The sequence below is a fragment of the Equus asinus genome, chromosome X (assembly GCF_041296235.1).
Source record: "Equus asinus isolate D_3611 breed Donkey chromosome X, EquAss-T2T_v2, whole genome shotgun sequence".
In the NCBI taxonomy this organism is placed as follows: domain Eukaryota; kingdom Metazoa; phylum Chordata; class Mammalia; order Perissodactyla; family Equidae; genus Equus; species Equus asinus.
The window spans coordinates 12,600,849-12,620,698 of NC_091820.1; positions in this window are offsets into that span (position 1 = coordinate 12,600,849).

Sequence of the window (19,850 nt, forward strand, 5' to 3'; positions counted from 1 at the left end):
AGGACCTGGGGAGTTTGCGCCCTCCTGTATATGTAAAGTAGTCAGTAAAAATATTTAGAACAAAAACATGTCTTAAGATCCCAGTCTCCGCGAAGTGTATGACGGGGTGATAGTTTTGAAGATATAACCACAAATTCTTTGATATGGGTTTTGCATGTGTGAGGAAGATAATTTGTGGCCAGAGGATAAATTGTGGTGACTTTAAAGATACATCCACAAATTCTTCAGTACTCTCTTCCTCAAGAGATGGAACTTAATTCCCCTCCCCTTGACTGTGGACTGTATTTAGTGACTCTCTTCTGATGATATGAAATGAAATGTGGCAGAAGTGATGGATGTCACTTTCAAGATTACGTTATAAAAAGGCTGCAACTTCCAACTGGGGAAGGTGCTCTCTCTCTCACTCTCTCTTGGATCGATCTCTGTGGAGAAGCCAGCTTCTGTGTGCTAAGAAACTGAGGCCTGCTAAAAATCCTGTGAGTCAGCCTCGAAGCAGATCATTGCTCAACCAAGCCTCAGAAGACTGTAGCCCTGGATAACACCTTCATTGCAGCCTCGTGAGAGCTCCAGATCCAGAACCACCCAACTAAGCTGCCCTGGGCTTCTGACCTACAGAAACTGTGAGTCTGTCATTTTAAGCTGTTACACTTGGGGATAATTTGTTATGCAGCAATAAATAGTACAAATAACTTAGAGGGAAGAGAAGCTGGAGATGGCAAAGAGATAAGTTAGAGTTGGCACTAGGCAAGGCAAGAGACAATGAAAATGTAAATCAGAACAGTAATAATGAGTAGGAGAAGGGATCCATGCCCAGGGCCTGATGGAAATTCAGTTGGCAGGATGTATGGGCTGATTAAATTGGGGGCTAGTACTGAGAGAGAGAAGTGTTATAATGCTCTTTCCATGTCCTGTTGTGATGACCAAGGAGAGGGTAATGTCATTAATGAAAAATGGAATAGAGAAAAGGAAGCACGTGAAGAGGGTAATGTTGAGTTAGTTGTGTGCTGCCATGTCTGTGGGTTTTAAGCATGTTGACTGTCATATACTAGCTGACATCCACACAGAGATATCCAAAAAGCTATTGCAAAATCATACCTGGCATGCTTTAGGGCATGGCTGATTCAGACTAGAGATGGAGATTCAAGGTTATTAACAGAGATGGGGCAAAACAATCCACACTTTGAGTAGCAAGGCTCTAAAGTACCTTCCAGACTTTCGGTTCTGTCATTGCCTGAAAATAAAGGAAGGCTGTTCACAATATAATAAAGGCTCGGGGGGTCCAGAGGAGGGGGTTAGGAAGGCAAAAGACTCAGGTGGGTAGAATGAAAGTATAGAGGAGGATTCTTTGTCACTGAGATTTAGGGCTAGAAAAATCCTTTCTGTATATACATCAACCGAGTTTTCTTTTTTGAATTTGTTTGTATGTGATACTGGGGGACAAGGAAAATAAGAAAAGGAATGCTTTGGGACATTTAGTCCCACTACTAACAAGGTAATGGTATAAGTAAATTATTTAACAGTAATGTAAGCAAGAAGCCAGAACTCTGAGAGTAAATAAATATGTATGACTTTCCTGTGACACCTGATATCATGAACAGCTTCCTGTGGAACTTTATTTTATTTACATGAAAACATGCATTTGTATATTAAGTAGGATACATCTAGACAGCCAATTTACTCACCTAAAGAAAATAAAAAACTGTGACACTTTAAGCCAACATTTGAAAACACATCAAAGATTCAAAGTTAATACAGAGGACTCCAAGGAAAGAATTAAAAGCCTCAGGGAAAATCATGCTGCCAAAACTAGAATGATAACGAGCTGAAATTTCAAATTTTGTTCTCGCAGTTAGTTAATGCATTTGGGCAGAAATTTTGCTTAGAATAAATTTATTTCAGTGCTTCTAATGGCCAAATGTCTTTCTTTCTCAGCCTCTGCCCATTGCAAATCACAAGTCCCTTCAGTGCTCTTCTTCAGGTCAAATAACCTGACAAGTTCGCCTTCTTGGCACAAGGATCTTTATTTTTCGGCTTGCTCTGCAGTCAAAAGTGATCTCATCCATCCTGGAAATCCAGTGCATCAGACCATTTCTGCTTCAACAGCTGAGAGTTCTGCAGCGTGCTGTGCCAGACTCAGGGAGCTAGATAACTACGGATATTCCCGTTTATTGGACATTTTTAATAGGAAGCAGGTGTGGATCTCAGCTAACAAAGTTAACTGTGCAAGAAAGGCCACATTTCTTTATTGTCTGTAAGTCAATCTAAATTGAACTCTGAGCCCTAGTTCCTCCCGGCTGGCAGAAAATCCAGTCTTAATCATTTGTGCCCACCCCCTGTCCCTTCTCCTTGGGTTGTAAAATGTCCTAACACCAAATCAATCATCAATAATTAGTCTGCAGTGGTTCCAGCTGAAAAGTCCAGTGACCCATGAGTTACAATGACTTCCTGCCTCCTGGGAAACATACATTCATCAGTGAGTAATAAGGGCCAGAGAAATTTCCCTTTGCCCCTAGAAGCTGCCTTAATGACAGCACCATATTCTTGTTCTAAACCACGTTACATCTCAGAACTTTGCCTGCCCTGACTTCACACTTTCTCCTAGAAAAATATCCAGATTCCTAAGCCCTTGTTGCCGTCATGAGGAATGTAGACAGCCCTAGGCTAGGACCCAAGGGAACTGAGGCAAGAGTGAATGAGAATAAAGGACAGAGTCGAGAGACCAGTCAGACCTATACAAGGGCCCGGAAGTTCAGAGTCAAGGCGTAGGTAGGGGTCTTGAGCTGAATGAGCAATCCAGTGGTGGCTGCCAGAGGACTGGAAAGAGTCCATTAGAATGAGTAGTTAAGAAAGTCATTTGGTCGCTTTGATAAAAGCCATTTCAGAGCAGTAATAGGAAGAGAAATCTGATGGAAACAGGCTTACAAGTCTTTCAGAAGTGGGAAATGGATACAGCAAATTTAGTCTGTTCTTTTGAAAATGTGATAGCTAGAGGTGATTTGGGGGGTCTGCCAAGGCTTGTCATAATTTTGTTGTTTTTTTTAAGATACCATCAACTTAACTATCTTTAAAGGCTACAAGGGAAGGAGCCAGGTTGAACAACAAGACAAAGAAATATCAGAGGAGGCCATATCTTTTTAGTCTAGTGGAGACGGGAGGGAAGAGGCTCAACAGCACAGACAAAAGGGTTTGTTTGTAAAAGAAGGGAAAAGGATGCCCCCCAACACAGGAAAGGAGGCACAGGTGGGGGCTGACTTACGTAAGTCTGAGGTCACAAGGTCAGGAAGTTGTGGGAGCTCAAACCTCAGAGCCTCATTTTTCCCTGTGTGGTACAAGACGAGGTCATCTGCCAAGTGACGGGGTAGACGGTGGGTTTGAGGCACGAGGCAAAGATTTTGGTTTCATCTACTTTTTTTGTTTTTGCACATAAGTGTATTTATTCTTGCTTTATAAAAGTTCTGCCTCTTATTTCTTTTACTTGCCTCATGGCATTGGCTACACCTGAGCTTACATTAATTCTTCAGCGGGGGATTCCCACACCACGTGGTGACTATAAATTCGAGCTCCACACCTTGTATGACGCAGATTTGTGGTTTTAATTTCTCCAGCAGACTTATTTTTCCTCACCCCAAACCACAACTGGGACAAGTTTGCTTCTATCCCAGACCCATGGGTAGAGGCTTCTAGTTACCCCTACAAACAGGGGAAGCCTTTTCTGGGGAGACAGCTTTAGTTTGGGATTCCAATTCCAGCTCCCCACCTCACACAGACCTAAAGACATCTCTCTTGAGTGGATGGTCCTCGCTTCCTGTGGTCCTAGCCTAAGGTTATCTAGGTTGTGGATTTTAAACTTTAGCCCCTATATCTGGAGTTTCCATCCAGTCCTTGGGCCACCAAAACATCAGCTTGGATGCTGAATTCCATCTTTCTTTCTTTCTGGTGACTTCCCTTTCTTATTTCCAGTTCAGCTCTGAAACTATACCTTTTTAACCCACACTGTAGTGAGGTGGGGGCCTTGCTGCTGATACTCTAGTGGTCCCTTCATGGTGCAAATCTGGAGAATTAGATGGTTTTCTTCAGGAGCCCTCAAAAATCCAGGTGGAATGATGGAGAGAGCATGGGTTGCATTTATCCTAGCCTGGGCTTTGTAGGACCGGCAAGATAGAAAGACAAGGGGGAGACGGCACTGAGGATAGCGGCAGGAGGATGTTGAAGTGATGTGCTGTGAAGTCTACACTGGAAAGAGAAGGAAGTGAGTCCAGGAAGGGGCAAAAAGCCAGGGAGAAAGAGAGGAGCAAAGGGACTGGGCTAATGAGGTGGCAGAGCAGATGTTCTAGCAGTAAATGAGCGTGAAAACAGACAGGCCAGGAGATTACGCTCAGAAGAGGGATAATGGAGCTTAAGCTTTAAGAAGATTCTTTCCAGAGGGCGTCAAGATCATGGGAATGGATTACTGAAGTGGAAAGTGGGCAAAGCCCGCTGGAATTTGATCCCGGCAGGTAATATGTCAGATCCTCCCACCTACCATCTTGTCTTCCAGACTCTTGGATCAACCATTTCCAACTGTCACAGTCATCCCTGCAAATTTTAAGTCAATGGTTACCAAAGTGTGGTCCAGGAGCCTCCGAAGGCAGTGTTGCCTAGAAGTTAGGAACGTGAGCTGGGAGTCAGACTGCCTGAGAGTGCATCCTTCACTGACAAGTTTACCTCGGACAAGTTACTGAACACATCTGAGCCTCTGTTTCCTCATTTCTGAAATGGGAATATTACTGGCATCTGCCTCATAGGGTGGCCACGAGGAGTAAATGAGGCAGTACATGTAAAACGGTTGTTCCTGAGCCTGGAACATAAGAAATGCTCAGAAAAAGTCAACTGCTACTCTCAGAGATGAAGAACGCACTGCTGCAGAAATGTAATCATTTCTTCAGTTCCTAAAGAAGAATAGTGATGCCAAAGCCTTCATTCTTTCATTTAAATGGAAGGCTATTTGTTTACTGGTGACTTTAATAAGGTTACTTAAATTCACCCTTTCTCTGAGTTTCATGGGGACTTGAAATTTCTCCTGTATAGGCCTTGTCGCCTCCCCTAAGAACGCAGCAAATCCCTTCTGCACATTTACTCGTGCTGATGACATTCTCCCAATTTTGAGGAAGGATACTTTGTTTTGGTGCCTTATCAGAGTGTCTTGAGGATGGTGAGATTTGTTGTTGCCGTTGTTCTTGCTTTTGAGTTATAAATTACTATTTAGACTCATCAATATCAATTTCATTTGAGAAGGGTTGTTTGGCTAACTCTGCAGTGGGTGGCGAAACATTTTGCAGCCACAGTATTTGGGGCCCATAATGTTCCATAAATGGAATGTAAATGCATATCTATTGAAATTTATGATTCCCTACCATCGTCCTAGTATCTTTTAGATACCAAAAGGAAACTAATTTGACAAGGCTGGCATGCTAGAGACATGCTAATTTCCCCCATCAATATAGAGGGACATGTATGTGGTGATTTCCTACATCAAATATTTTGCAAAAAAAAAAGACTTGGAGAGCTCAAATCCAAATCCATTCCACCACATAAATTAGCCGATTTCACAGTGTACAAGAAGAAGCACTGCTTCTCATTGCCTGTCCGAACCTAGGAATTCTTCTGCAGTGGTACATTTTGTTTGGAGCAAAATATCTTTTAGTGAGCACTCACAGAATCATGACCCCATTTTCCAAAGTGTTATCTCTGAACACGTAATCAGCTGAAAGAAATTTATCCCTTTACATAAATTAATTTTGCAGACAATTTTTTATGAACAGCTCTCTTGAAGGCTAACACTAAATGAGATACACGTATGCTTGCAACTACGATTTATCTTGGTTCGTGGGCATTTTTGCTCTCTGGGAGGGAATTTTAATCTTGCGTAGGAGCAAAGCAACTCGGGAGTGACAAGGTATGTCAAACTGTCAACAAAGAAAAGAAATGAAAAGAACCAAAGAAACCAATTTAAACTAATTCTAGAACACAGGGACTATGAGAAGCGCTGGGGGAAGTTGCCATCTGCAGGAAATTTGGGGGGCTCTACGTCTGTGATTGACTCTATGTATTATCCCCCAACCTACAATCTCATCGCCCTCCTATTTATCAATTTCTTTGCTCGTTGTTCTAATTGATATCTCCTCAAGGAGATCAGGAATCCCAGCAAACAACCAATTTTACCAGGAAGATCTCAAAACTAGGTTGTTAAGTTCAGAAATGCTCCCATGCCAATTGGTAAATAGCTGCTACCCCAAGACCCTTGAGTCCTCCCTCGCACACTGACCTGACGACCCCAGGTCTAGATAGCCTCAAGCGGTTGCTGCTTAGGCACTTGGTGCCCCCTGGTCTTCCAGCTAGCCCACCACAACTCCCATGCACCAGCACCCATCTTTATGTGTCCTCCAGGCCAGAGAATGCTCAGTCCTCAGCTGGGAAGATGCCACTCCAATTGACAGTGTTGGCACCCAGTGGACAAATGCCCAGTGCCTATCTGGTCCCCGAGGCTGTGGCCCATCATTATAGGCTCCTGCTCCCTTGGAGATGCCCTTGCATGGCCTGTACGAACTATATCCTCCGTGAGGTATCCAAAAGGTTGTTAGATATTTTGAACACCACCTCTGATTGAAACCATGCTCACTATTTTATTTTCTCCAAGATATTTCCTTTTCATTGAATACAACACCATTCTGTCTATTTTCCTCAAGCAAACATGCATCCTCATTCCCTCATCCCAACATGAAAAGTCCACATGAACTTTCTGAAATGGTTGATTTCACAGAACAATCTGCAATTGCTTCCAGTCTCCCTGAGCTTGCATTTCAAATAAGATAAACTTGGGCATGTGCCCCCATCAAAAATAAAAAAATATGCGTATTTGGGGCCGGCATGGTGGCATAGTGGTTAAGTTCACACACTCTGCTTCAGTGGCACGTGGTTCACGGGTTTAGATCCCAGGTGTGGACCTATACACCACCTATCAAGCCATGCTGTGGTGGCATCTCATATACACAATAGAGGAAGATTGGCACAGATGTTAGCTCAGGGACAATCTTTCTCACCAAAAAAAGATGCATGTTACAATTTTAGTTGTCAATTATACTGCAATAAAGCTGAAACATATATATACATTCACAATGCAGACAGAAAAGATGCATGAACAATTTGGTCCTCTGAGTTCTATTTTTCTCCTCCCATCCCCCATTGACCTCAATGCTGTGAAGAAAAAGTCCATTTCATTAAATATATTAATAGAGAAAAGTGGAATGACATAAACAATAAGCCATCAGATATTTAATTAAGATCAAGCTAGTTTTATTAAAGATAATGTGCCATATAGATTTAAGCAATTATACCTTTATGGAATCCTTTCACCTCTCTCCATAATTCTCTCTCTGGTTGGGTATTATTGGCTGTCTTAAACTATGACTAAATATTATAATCTTTCCCCACCCTATTTTTCCCTTAGGCTACCTAACTTTTAGTGTCTGGTTTCATAGGATGCAAGATATTTCAAGAACATATGTTATATTATGGCAGAAACACCATTATTTGGACTTATTTCTAGCCTGTTTTGTGCTTTCTATTCTATGCTACTTCTACACTTTCTTCTTTTTAAATTCTTTACTTCTTCTTTCGTATTGATTAAGGTTTCTTCTTTATTGCTACTGGTTTGGAAGCTCTAGGATCTATTCCTTTAGTGATTTTTCCTTTAAATTGTTAACATTCGTATCTTGCTTAACGAAGTTAAAATAAAATTAAATATCGCTATTCTAGAGCAATACAAGGGCAATAGATGGATTCTTTTCTGATCCTCTCTACTCTTCTTTTACATTGCTTTGGATCAATATTTTAGTTTTGCCTTATTTTTATATCCATGACATTAATATTTTTATAGTTATTTCACAATATCAACATTTTAGATTTTCCCATATGTTTATAAATTTTTTAATCATCACTCCTTCTTGCATCTTATCCCATTCTGGATTCAGTTTACTTCTTACTGAATTATATACTTTGCAGCTCTTTCAGTGAGACTGTGCAAACTGTGGATTTAATTTTTGTTTCTCTGAAAATGTCTTTCTTTGACCTTTGTTCTTCAATGACAGTTTAGTTGAGTATAACATTCTGTCTTAATCATAGTTTTATCTCAGCATAACAACCATTCCATTGTATTTTGGCTTTTTTTGTTGCAGTTGAGACGACTGTTAGAACTTCTCTTAGGTATATATTTTAGAAGTCCTCAATTACTTTTCCATCTCTTTTAAACTTTCTTTTATATTTTCTATCTCTAACTCTCTGTACTACTTTCTGGGGAATTTATTCAGATCTATATTCTAGTTTACTGATTCTCTCTTGAGCAGTATCTAATATGCTGTTAAAGTTGTCCATTAAGATTTTAATTTCAACAACTATATATTTCCATTCTAGAAATTCTTTCTTTTTTTTAACCTACCTAGTTATCACATATAGAGACTATCCTCTTCTTGTGTTTTCAATTATTTCTTTATATCTTAGATCATTTTGAAGACACTTATTTTAGAATATTTGTCCAATAATTCCGGAGTCCTAGTTTTGTGGTTTGTTTTATCTGCTAAATTTTGCTCTTAATGGATTTCTACCTAACTGAATTATGAGCTCATGTTCAGTGGGATTTTTTTCTGTGAGAAGTATATGGTGCTTGGGTTGAAGGTATGATCCTCTGGAGAGTTTTTGTCAGGAACTCTAAGATTTTATCAGCCTGGATCACATTTCTTGTCTATTTCTTGAGTTGGGGATTCTCTTTCCAAACAAGTAATGTAAATTCAAGATCCAAATTACAGGAAGGCATGCCCATAGTTACAAGGTCTCAAGAAAATTTGTTTTCCTACAAGAGACAAAAACAAGATAGACAAATCTCCTTATTCTTTCCCTGTGACAGTTGATAATGACAGATTATTTTATGGTAAAGCTTTTATTGAGCTTTTTTAGACTTCCAGGTTTATGATAGTCTCAGTCCCATCTCTCTACCTTGAATAGACCCAAGACCTCCTTTCCTCTTCCTACATGATCTTTAAAACACAATTTCCATGGTTACTGGGACTGACAAATCCTTTCCCCTGACACACACACACACATTCCAGAGACCATCCAAACTTTCGGTTTCTGCTTGTCAGTCTGGAGGTTGAGGGATGGTTAACTTTCTATTTATTTTTGCCCCCCAAGGATTTCCTCTACTTTCCTGTGAACTCAGCTATGTATTTAAAATGAAGTTAGTTATATATTATCCAGCATTTCTGGTTGTTTTGAACTAGGAGGATTGTCTGATCATCTAGTTTGCCATAGTGTCTTAAGTAGGTTTTTATGGTCATACGTCATAATTGGGTCTCAATTATAATATTGCCTGAAGACGAAAACAAAATTTACTTACATTGGGTTTGGTCCAAACAGTATTTCTCTACCTTCAAAAGAGCTTTGCATCTAAGGGAAAGTCGAGAGTAGGTACTCAGTTGTACATTTACTCAATCATATGAGAGACTAACTGGAAAATTTATGGAACCATCACATTAATCTAGTATAACTGTAACTTCAGTTCTTCTGGCTATTTTAACTCAATATATAATACCCTTAAAAAAACGTAGCCTTTTGACACTCAAATACCAGCATAATTACCTTTAAAAAATAACACAAACTTTATTGCTGAGCAGTTCTTATATAGTACAACTCTGAAACTATTGTTTCTCCTACACAATGACTTTCAAGTGACTTTTATTTGTTCTTCATTAATAATTAGTAGGCAAAAAGTATTTCAGAAATGGAGTTCCTTGTTGCAATCATTGCCCAAACGTTTATTAAGTTCTTGGCATTATATTCATACACATAGGCTAGAGATTGAGAAAGCTAAATAGCCTCTGACCCCAGAAACACAGATAGGTAATAATAACGTAAGCAGAAATATTGATGACCAAAAAATCCCTCTTACACATTGAGCTACGAACTATTTTACTGCAATATTACACCCATCCAAATATATATATATATATATATATATATATGTATTTTTTTATATAACCTATGGAATTCAGGAAACATTTTTATTGCCTTTGCATAAGATTTGAAGCTTCATGTTTTCTAAGCTCTATATCAGAGACAATAGTGACAAACTCAAATGATATTCAAACACTCGGGATTCTTTTTCTTTCTCTAAAAATATCAATAGTACTTTTTAATAGCTACCATCTGTCGAGCAAATATTATGCGACAGGTATAATGCTAAAGATTTGTTGCCTCATTTAATCTTCACACAATCCTATGCTTAGATGTTATTCCCTTTACACAGTGAGGAAAGGGGATCAGAAAGGTTAACTAACTTGTCCAATCAGGTTCGTCTGACTCTTAACTATCTTGCTGTGTTGGCTTGTGCCCTGTCCCTGTTGAGACATTTGATATCAATGCCAAAAGGAACAGCTGCTCTGAGCAAAGATGGGAATTTAACCTTGATTAGGATACCAGAAAAAAAGACTCAGTCTCGTTCTCAAAATTAAGATTTCCTTGCAAATAAAAGCTCTCATTCACTCAACAAATATTCACTGAATACCTATTGTGTGTTGGACTTTCTTCTAGGAGCTGCTTATTAAATTAAAAGTGAAACGGATGCTACTCACTGGGTAACTTACTGTACTAAGGAGGATGAAATAAAGGAAAAAGTGTAATTTAGAATATTCTTGAGTATAGCAGGGAACTCAGGTTGAATCTAAATTCTGTTCACCACAGAAATCAGTATACTTAGGGGCTTGGGAGGTGGAATAGGGGATCCTTGAGCATTTATGGAAATGTGTCTTTTAAAGAAACTCATTCTAAGAGTAGAGGATGATAAAGAACAATTTGAGCGCTTGGACAGTGGACAAGGTCAAAGAAGAAGGTAGGTCCTCAGCTTCTCTGAATTGATGGTACAGTCCCAGAAACAGGGGCCTGAGGCAAAGGAGCGAGCAAAACTCAGAGGAACTGAACCACCAGGTGTCAACAGTGGCAGTTCTATTCATGGGCAACAGGACCCACTGCCCCTGGCTCTCACAGCAAAGGGAGACTGTGCCCTCTAGGCAAACGGTGCCCTCAGCATGGCACTTTGGTAGCCTCAAGATAAACATCAGCTCTGGCCTCATCTTTGGAAACCACCAACAGTAAGTGAACCAGTTGCCATCTTGGGAATTAACAGCACAAAGAGACTTTCCTATAGAGGTCTGAAGCAGGAGAGGAGATAAATGTGGGTGCCACAGGGTGGCCAAGGGAGGTAGTTCCTGGAGCCTTCATGAGATACCTCCTTGAGACTTCCAAGACCATCTGGAAGGAATTAGAGAGATCAGAGTTCCAAGAGAGTGCTAGAGGTGAAGGTTGAGCCTGGGAACTTAAGTGTGTGTTCATTTTCTGCCAATTTGTTTTAAGCAGATTTGTAATATTGCAATGTGAGAAGATTGATGAAGTCTCACTTGATGTGTGAAATGTGAAATAATTCATCCAGAATTTTTTAAATTCAAGAAGCTCATAATTCCAAAGCTGCATTACCAAGTGAATCTCATGCTGAGTTTATCCTATTGTCACAGAGCATAGCCACATTAGCTGTTAAACAGAAATAATGTTCCTATTAGAATATCCACCTGAATTGCATGGGTTTTCAATTATACAAGGTGTATGAGCTTTGTTGCTGTTGCTTTAACCTATTCAACCTCCAGGTTGATGTGGCTGGGCTGCTTGGGTTATATAAACAGCAGAGACAAAGAGGTTGGTGAGTCAAATATAGCCATTCTAATCAATGAAGAGCGTGTTTTCCTTTCATTCCAGTAAATTAATTTCTCCTTTCTCATAACGTGGCATTTTCTCAGAAGACTCCTGAAAAGGAATTAAGTAGGAGTTGCATTTTGAAGCTAGCTCCTGCAGAGACTTATCAACGAAGTAACCATTATACTAACGTGGCTGTAATATTTTTATTTTTCAATTCATCAGTGATTACATCAATCTATTTTCCTTCTCTCTATGGGCTTAATTCTGTCCGCCCACTCAGAAGTCACCCATGGCCAGAAGCAGTTCAAGAGCCTTTTGTAAAGACAGTCATCTGAAATAAAGAGACTGCATGTGCTGTAATGGGTTTTTGTTTTTCTTTCTTACAAAGGTAAACGTAGTCATTGAGATAAGTAGGCTCTTACAGCAAGTTCTGTTTTTTTTAAAAAGACTTTGGAATTATTTTAGTAATCACAGAGTATAAAGTGTCAGACCTGCACTGTCCACTATGGTGGCCATTAACCACATACGGCTATTGAGCACTTGAAATGGGGGCTAGCCTGGGTTGAGATGTGCTTTAAATGTAAAACATACACTAGATTGAAAAGATTTAATATAAAAAAATATAAAATGCCTCATTAATATTTTATGTTCATCAAACATTGAAATAATAATAGTTTGGATATATTGGGCTAAATAAAATATAGTACTAAAATTGATTTCACCTCTTTCTTTTTACTTGTTTAATGAGACTAATAGGAAAGGTAAAAATACATATTTAGCTCACATTGTATTTCTCTTCGACGGCACTGGGTTAGATGCTGCCGTTACTCTTCCATCGTCATTTTCTTTCTCCACTTTCATATGGAGGCCATGCTGGGACTGGGGAATTTATCACTTTTCCATCAGTGGAGGTCCAGATATCTCCAAAATATTTCTGAATATTGTCAGGGAGTGTGTATATGTCCTGGCTGTCACTCTGAACTGCCTTCATGCTTCTGCCCTCCTGGAACATAGCATGTTTTCCCATCTCCTCCCACCCCTGGTGGCAGCCCCCTAAGAGCTCATATTTCTAGGCTCACAAAAAATTCTTTCACACCAAAAGAAAATTGTTTTTCATAAACACACGCCTTTCTTTAATGAGACAGATTTCAAAGGAGTAATTTAGTTCCCCATTTTCTCAACTTCTCTCACCAGACTCAGCTCTGGGTCTTTCATTTGCACAATCAAAAAGCCCCTCAAAATGTTTTCCCAAAGAAGAGTAGTCTTTCCCCAAGATAAATTCTGCACCCCACCCCATAGGATGTGAAAAGGGCTGCCTGCCAATGCTAAAGCAGGTCCCACCTTTCCTTACTTCTCCCACTACGGAGGCTTGATAACACCTCACTGGGCAGGATCTGAAGCCAACGAGACGTGTTGTAGGAGCTGTGTGTTTACCACGATTGCCTGCCTGGGGTTGGCTCATTCGAGCCTTTTTGCTTACTTACGTGCATTCATCCGCAGTCTCCGCTCTGGAACATCTGTGTGTTTTTGAATAGCTTGTTGTAAAGTGTTAGCTTTGGTTAAATACCCATGCATTTAGTCCTTTCTGTGGGCCAGACATTGTGCGGGGTCAGATGGATGCTGAGGACCTGGAATCAGGCTTTGTCCCTGCCTCCCACTCTGGGTACTTCTGCCCAAGTGAGCTTCCACTGAGCCTCGCAGAGCACAGATGTGCCTCGGGTAAGGGTGGCTGTTGAGGGAGAACCCCAGAATCCCCTCAGCTGATACCTAAGCAGAGGGAGGGAGGTGTCACCAGGCAGGTAGGTGAGCAATGTGGATGGTGGAGCCCCATGTTGCCCTGTGGTTATAAGGAGAAGAGGACCAGAACAGTGATGGGTTTCAACGATGACTTTTTATAAATTCAATACACATTTTAATGTAAATATTTTTAACTAATTTAAATACCTTCCTCGGAGAAATGGCTGTTTCGAAGTTTGAAGCATGAAAGAGACAAGACATCATGCTGAGTCAGAAGCATGGAAAGTTTCCGATTAATAGGTGGGGTCCACAGGACACAGAAGTTAGCTCCTACTGTCCAAAGTCATAAAAATTTGTAAATTAAGAATAATGGACTCTGGTTCCACTCAAGATGGAGTAAGTACATTCCACTCCATCTCTGCCTCTGATCATAACAAAAAACCTTACACAAAATCCATAAAGGAAGTACCAGAAGACTCTGAAAGGTAGATATATTGGTTTTCTTTTGCTGCTGAAACAAGTTATCACAAATTTAGTGGTTTAAAACAATACAAACATATTATCCTTATATATTAATATGTTTTATTATATAAAATATAAATATTATTACAAACATATATTTAATATAATATATTATCATTCTAGAGGTCAGAAGCCTAGAATAGGTCTGCAGGGCTGTGTTCCTTCTGGAGGCTCTTGAGGAGAATTTCTTTCCTTCCCTTTCTAGCTTCTAGAGGCTGCCTCTATTCCTTGGCTCATGGTCCCCTCCTCACATCACTCTGGCTTCTGCTTCTGTCTTTACACCTTCCCTGACACTGACTCTCTTGCCTCCCTCTTTTAAGGGCCCTTTTGATTACATTGGACCCATGCAGATAATCCAGGATAATCTCCCCATCGCAAAATTGTTAACTTAATCAGCTTTGCAAAGTCCCTTTTGCCATGTAAAGTAACATATTCACAGGTTCCAGGGATTTGCCCGTGGGTGTCTTTTTTTTGGGGGGTGGAGGGCACCATTCTGCCTACCACAGTGGATGAAGAGCAGGGGGACTGGGTAAGGAGACCGGGTCTTAAGGGACGACCTGGAAGTGAGTTCCTGAACTCCTAGGTTTTTTCTTTTTTTCCCTTCTACATATTCCAGCTCAAACTCTGGGGGAGCAAGCACAACAGGATTGAGAGAGGGCACAGACGGGGGGAGTTCTGAGAAAAGCCTGCTCTCTCCAGTCATTTGGGGGGGCTGGGGTGGCAGGAAGCAGGTCCTACAGGCGGAACACTTGGGGCTTCCCCTGCTCTGTGTCAGGCAAGAACCGGCAATGAAGCAGCGTCAGAAAATCTCCAAATTTCTGAACAGAAGTTTTTTTTAGGATTCCAGAATCAAATCAAGTAAAAACAATCCCAACAGGTAGCGAACACCATTGAGTCCTATAGCAATGGTCTCAGAGGACCAACATAAATTGTTGGGATTTCAGGGGTGGATAAAAAATGAGTTCTAAAAAGGTTCTTGGGAAATTAAAAACAAGAAAGAAAAGGAAAAACTCTTGAGGCTGAAAAACAAGGATCAATCATGGAAAATGCAAAAGAAAAGAACATGACTCATGAATTTCAGATATGGGCAGAAAATGAATATTTAACAATTATACAGAAGATAAAATGGAATTAGGCAGTTGCTAGATGAGATGCTGAAAACAGAACCCCAAGTCAGCTAAAGCCTTCTGCCTATTTCCTGAGAATTTTTCAAGAAAACTTTTCAAGTAACCAACAACTGCACAATTTCAGGTTCCTTTCACAGAGCCTTAAGTCAAGCCAGAGGAAATTCCTAAAACCATTGAAACCCATTACCTGTTCCAGGAAGGAGCAACACTTAAATGACTCAAAAGAAAGTGTTAAAAGCATTTTGGAGGAACTCCTACCCCCTCCTCAGTTGTGCTTTCTGATGCTCGACCCATCTCAGATACACCAGCTGTGGCCCCCTGGCACCTAGGAGGCCAGAGAGAAAGAGGCGCAGACCCCAGCCAATGTCATGGCCTGGGCAGTCCTAAATTCTCCCCATGATTTCAGCTTATTCCCAGAGTTGCACTCCTGTGGTCAGACTGTGATGTCCAGATGTACCATCTCTGATCCGTCCCAAGTTCCCCCAGATGCGAAGATTGGTTCCTTCACCTCTTCCCACAAGAGGAACTCGCTCATCTCGAGCATTTTGTTGGTTTGAATATAACCTTTTCTTTTTTTTTTAAGATTTTAATTTTTCCTTTTTCTCCCCAAAGCCCCCCGGTACGTAGTTGTATATTCTTCGTTGTGGGTCCTTCTAGTTGTGGCATGTGGGACGCTGCCTCAGCGTGGTTTGATGAGCAGTGCCATGTCCACGCCCAGGATTCGAACCAATGAAACACTGGGCCGCCTGCAGCGGAGCGCGCGAACTTAACCACTCGGCCACGGGGCCAGCCCCTGAATATAACCTTTTCAAGGCTGAAGAGCTCACCAGGAGAGGTCATAGGTGAGAGTGCCAGGGTCTCTCCCATCTCCCCGCTCTCTTCTTCTCTCTCCTTTGCACTCCTGTGTGATTGTCTCTTCTCCATCCTAAATGGATGCTCGCCCCACCCTCCAGCTCCAAATTTTAATCTGTTCATGTAGAACACCTCTCTATCTCAGTAATCAAGATGTCTCAGTGACTATCACAAGCAGGCAAGACTTTCAAACTGTAGTACTCTTGTTAAGAGGAATTTTGATGCCTAAAATTCTCTCTATCTCAGTCCATTGGTCTAAGCAGGATCGTTTCCAAAGCAAATGTCCCCTACTACTGTTCTCACTATTTGCTGACATTGTGGATGACATTTAATTCCAATGCTTCTTCTTATCATTTTGACGGATTACCTATCCCAATGAACTTTCTCACTTTCAATCTGGGCTTACAAACAAATTCCCATGGATCAGCAGAAGTAAGGGAAAAATCCATTACCAGGAAAGGAAATGTCTGTAAAAGTGATACCGGATTCAGATACCTTGGCTTCGGGCAAAGTGAGAGTTTCCAGTAATGCAGTATGATTTTTTTCTTTGTCATAAAGTCTTGGTCTCAAAACGTGATTTACTCTTATTTGAGTATATATGAATATTCTATTGTGAAATGGTGATTTCCTCCAAGTAAAATCAACTAAGTGTGCAAATATCTTTTTCTACTGGAGTCTGCTCTGCCATCTCCCATTCTTTTGGCGATCCCCTTTAGCATTCCCAACCAGTGTCCTTATATTTCAGTAGAAAGCAATGGTACATACTGGAATGAGGGACGCCCAGGAGATATGGATGGGGCACCTTTGTGGCCCCACTGAGGTCCTCCTGTCATGTTCCTAATTTATATTTCCCTTTAGTCTCACTTCTTGAAATTCCTATTCCAGCTAGATCCATGTATATAGTGAACTAATTAATATGAAGGCATAAATACCCTAAAAAGAGCTTAACGCTTTACAAGTCCCCCAAGATACTTCGCTTTTTTTTTCTGAGGAAGATTTGCCCTGAGCTAACGTTTGTTGCCAATCTTCCTCATTTTGTATGTGAGCCACTGCCACAGCATGGCCACTGACAGACAAGTGGTGTAGGTCTGTGCCCAGGAACTGAACTTGGGCTGCCAAAGCGGAGTGCACCAAACTTAACCGCTAGGCCACTGGTGCTGGCCCAGATACTTCATATTTTAAAAGGAAATGTGTTATTAATGATAGAATCTAAGGTGATGTGTTGAAAAGGCCGAGGGAAATATTTTTTTGTAGGAAGGCCTTTAATGGCATCTCTCATTCCTCCATTTAGGTGACCACCTTTTCCATCTTGTAATATCAGTCCTAGAGGCATTCCAAAAAAAAATATCATGAGACAACTGAATGAATTGCCTTTGTGAATGAGGGATGGGTTAGAATGTAAATACACTTCTCCACAGGATGATCCCTTTTAAGTTTGATTTCTATGGAGTTCAATAGAACTCCCATGGTGGTCCCACACAAAAAACACATAGAGAAGAAATCCTGAAAAGTAATTGAATAGTAATTGTGTGTGTAGAGGAGTCTCCAAGAGAAAATAAGAGTTTGTGGAGCAGAATTCAACCTCAGAAAAGTAATTCCCCAGAGACTATCCAATCCATCATATGCCATCTAAGGCATAGACCATTGGTTGTCCCCTAAAACCCATTCTCTCCCTTTTATAACTCCTGATTTTCAGCTGAGCACATGGTCACTGGATAAAAACTGCATTTCCCAGCCTCCTGTTCAGCTAGGCTGGCCATGTGACCAAGTTCTAGCCAATGAGATATAAATGTGATCCCATCATGTGATCCTCTCTGAGGACCTTATTTAAGAGCAAGAGCTCACCTTTTTCTTCCCCCTCCCCAATCTCTCCATCCACCCATCCTTCATCCTGCTGCTTAACATGTTGATGTGATGGCTCTAGCTCCATCTTGGACCATTTGGATGAGGGCCATACCCCAGGGACGCTAGAAGGGAGAGCTGGAAGTAGCCTGGGCCTCTGAGGACTTTGTGGAGTAGAACCATCACACGAGCCCTGGAAGACCGACCTGCAGACTTCAAACTTCTATTGGGAGTTTCTGTTAGAGTCAAACTAATCCCAACTGATATACCATCCTTTTTTTTAATCAAAATTTGACTCAACTTTTCATAGGAAAGAAGGACCTATGCATCACGCAGGCACACTCACAGGTTGGAGAGCTAATGTTATCACATTTGTGAATACCCCAGTGTTATCCAGATGATTTTTTAAGATTATTCTCTCGTTATTTTATTGTGATCTTTGATGCCTGGATAATTGGAGCATCAGAGGAAAGTGACAAGAATATAGCCAATGTAATAATTTGTTAATTAAAAATCAATAATAGAGAGTAATCAGAAGCATGAGTTTAATCCTGGTTTTATCTGCACATTATTAAGCAGAACTCTTTTTGAAGCTGGGAGAAATGAGAGGCCTACAAGGCACTAGAAATGTCTGCAATCTTCTGTGCCCTGTGAATGAGCAATTGAATGAATCCCAAACGGTTTAATGACTTTTGCATTCCAACATAAATCATAACTTTAAGGCTGAAATAAGACCCAAAGATTTTTTCATGAAGCAACTAACATGGTCGTGTATGTTTGGGAAGGAAAGAAGACCCCAAAGTGACTATTTTTGAGGTTGCATTTTGTGGAAATCACCTTATAACAATAGCAGGCATGCACAGCTCCACAATCTGAAGGCTGATCATACTATGTCAGATCTTTCTAGATAGTTATATTTTGGAAGGTCAAGATATGACTTCGAATAACAACAAATGTGAGGGAATGACATTCTTCTTCATTTGGTAGAAATATTATTTCTGCATGAAAAGGCCAATTTAGAAAAAAATAACCCCACAACCTTAACTAGCAGGACACTGGTTGTTCTCTAATAAGATGAAAGATCTTATTAGATGTCTAACTTTCTGTTGACACATCATTTTGGAATCTCCTGCCAAATTTGCTGTGATTTTGCTTAAGATGTTGTCCAAAAACCTGATCCTCCTGGACCCTTGGTAACTTCCCGAAAACAGTGTTCTCTACATTGGCTGCACATTAGAATTACTGGGGAGCTTTAAAACAGACCCAGCCCCAGGCCCACTCTCAGACCAAGTGAGTAAGAACTTGTCGAGGGTTGGGCTGAGGCACTAGCATTTTCCATATCACCCTGGGCGATTCTAATGTTTAACCCGGGTTGACATCCACTACCATAGAGAAGCCCACTCCACCCGTGTGACTGCAGCCAACTTACATCTTGCTTGAACTAAAATACACTGAAAATTAACCCTGTCATCCCTTCCCCCAAACATACCATATTTTCCCCTCACACTTTCATGCCTGCTTCATTTTAGATAAAGGTATCAAGAAAAAGAATTTCCCAAAATAGTTCCCTTTCACAGTTTTGCAGTTTCTGGTTCGGCTGCAGTTTTGTCTAAATAAAACTGGATTTGTCCTTGGCAGGAGTGAGGAGAGGTTAAAACAAAGTAAAGGGGCAGCTGACTCTTGACCCAGACTGGAGACAAGAGAGCTAATCGAAACTCTGTCCTTCCCCTTCACTCACCCTCAACGTTCACCTCCAAACACCCTCTGCCTCAGGTAAGGGTGCAAGCCTGTTGGTGTTTCCAGAACTATTTCTGTAGGGGAACCCAAATAAGAAATAGGGGCTGCACTATGGAAAACAGTATGGAGATTTCTCAAAAAATTAAAAATAGAAATACCTATGACCCAGCCATCCCACTACTGGGTATCTATCCAAAGAACTTGAAACCAGCAATTCCAAAAGTCCCATGCACCCCTATGTTCATTGCAGCATTATTT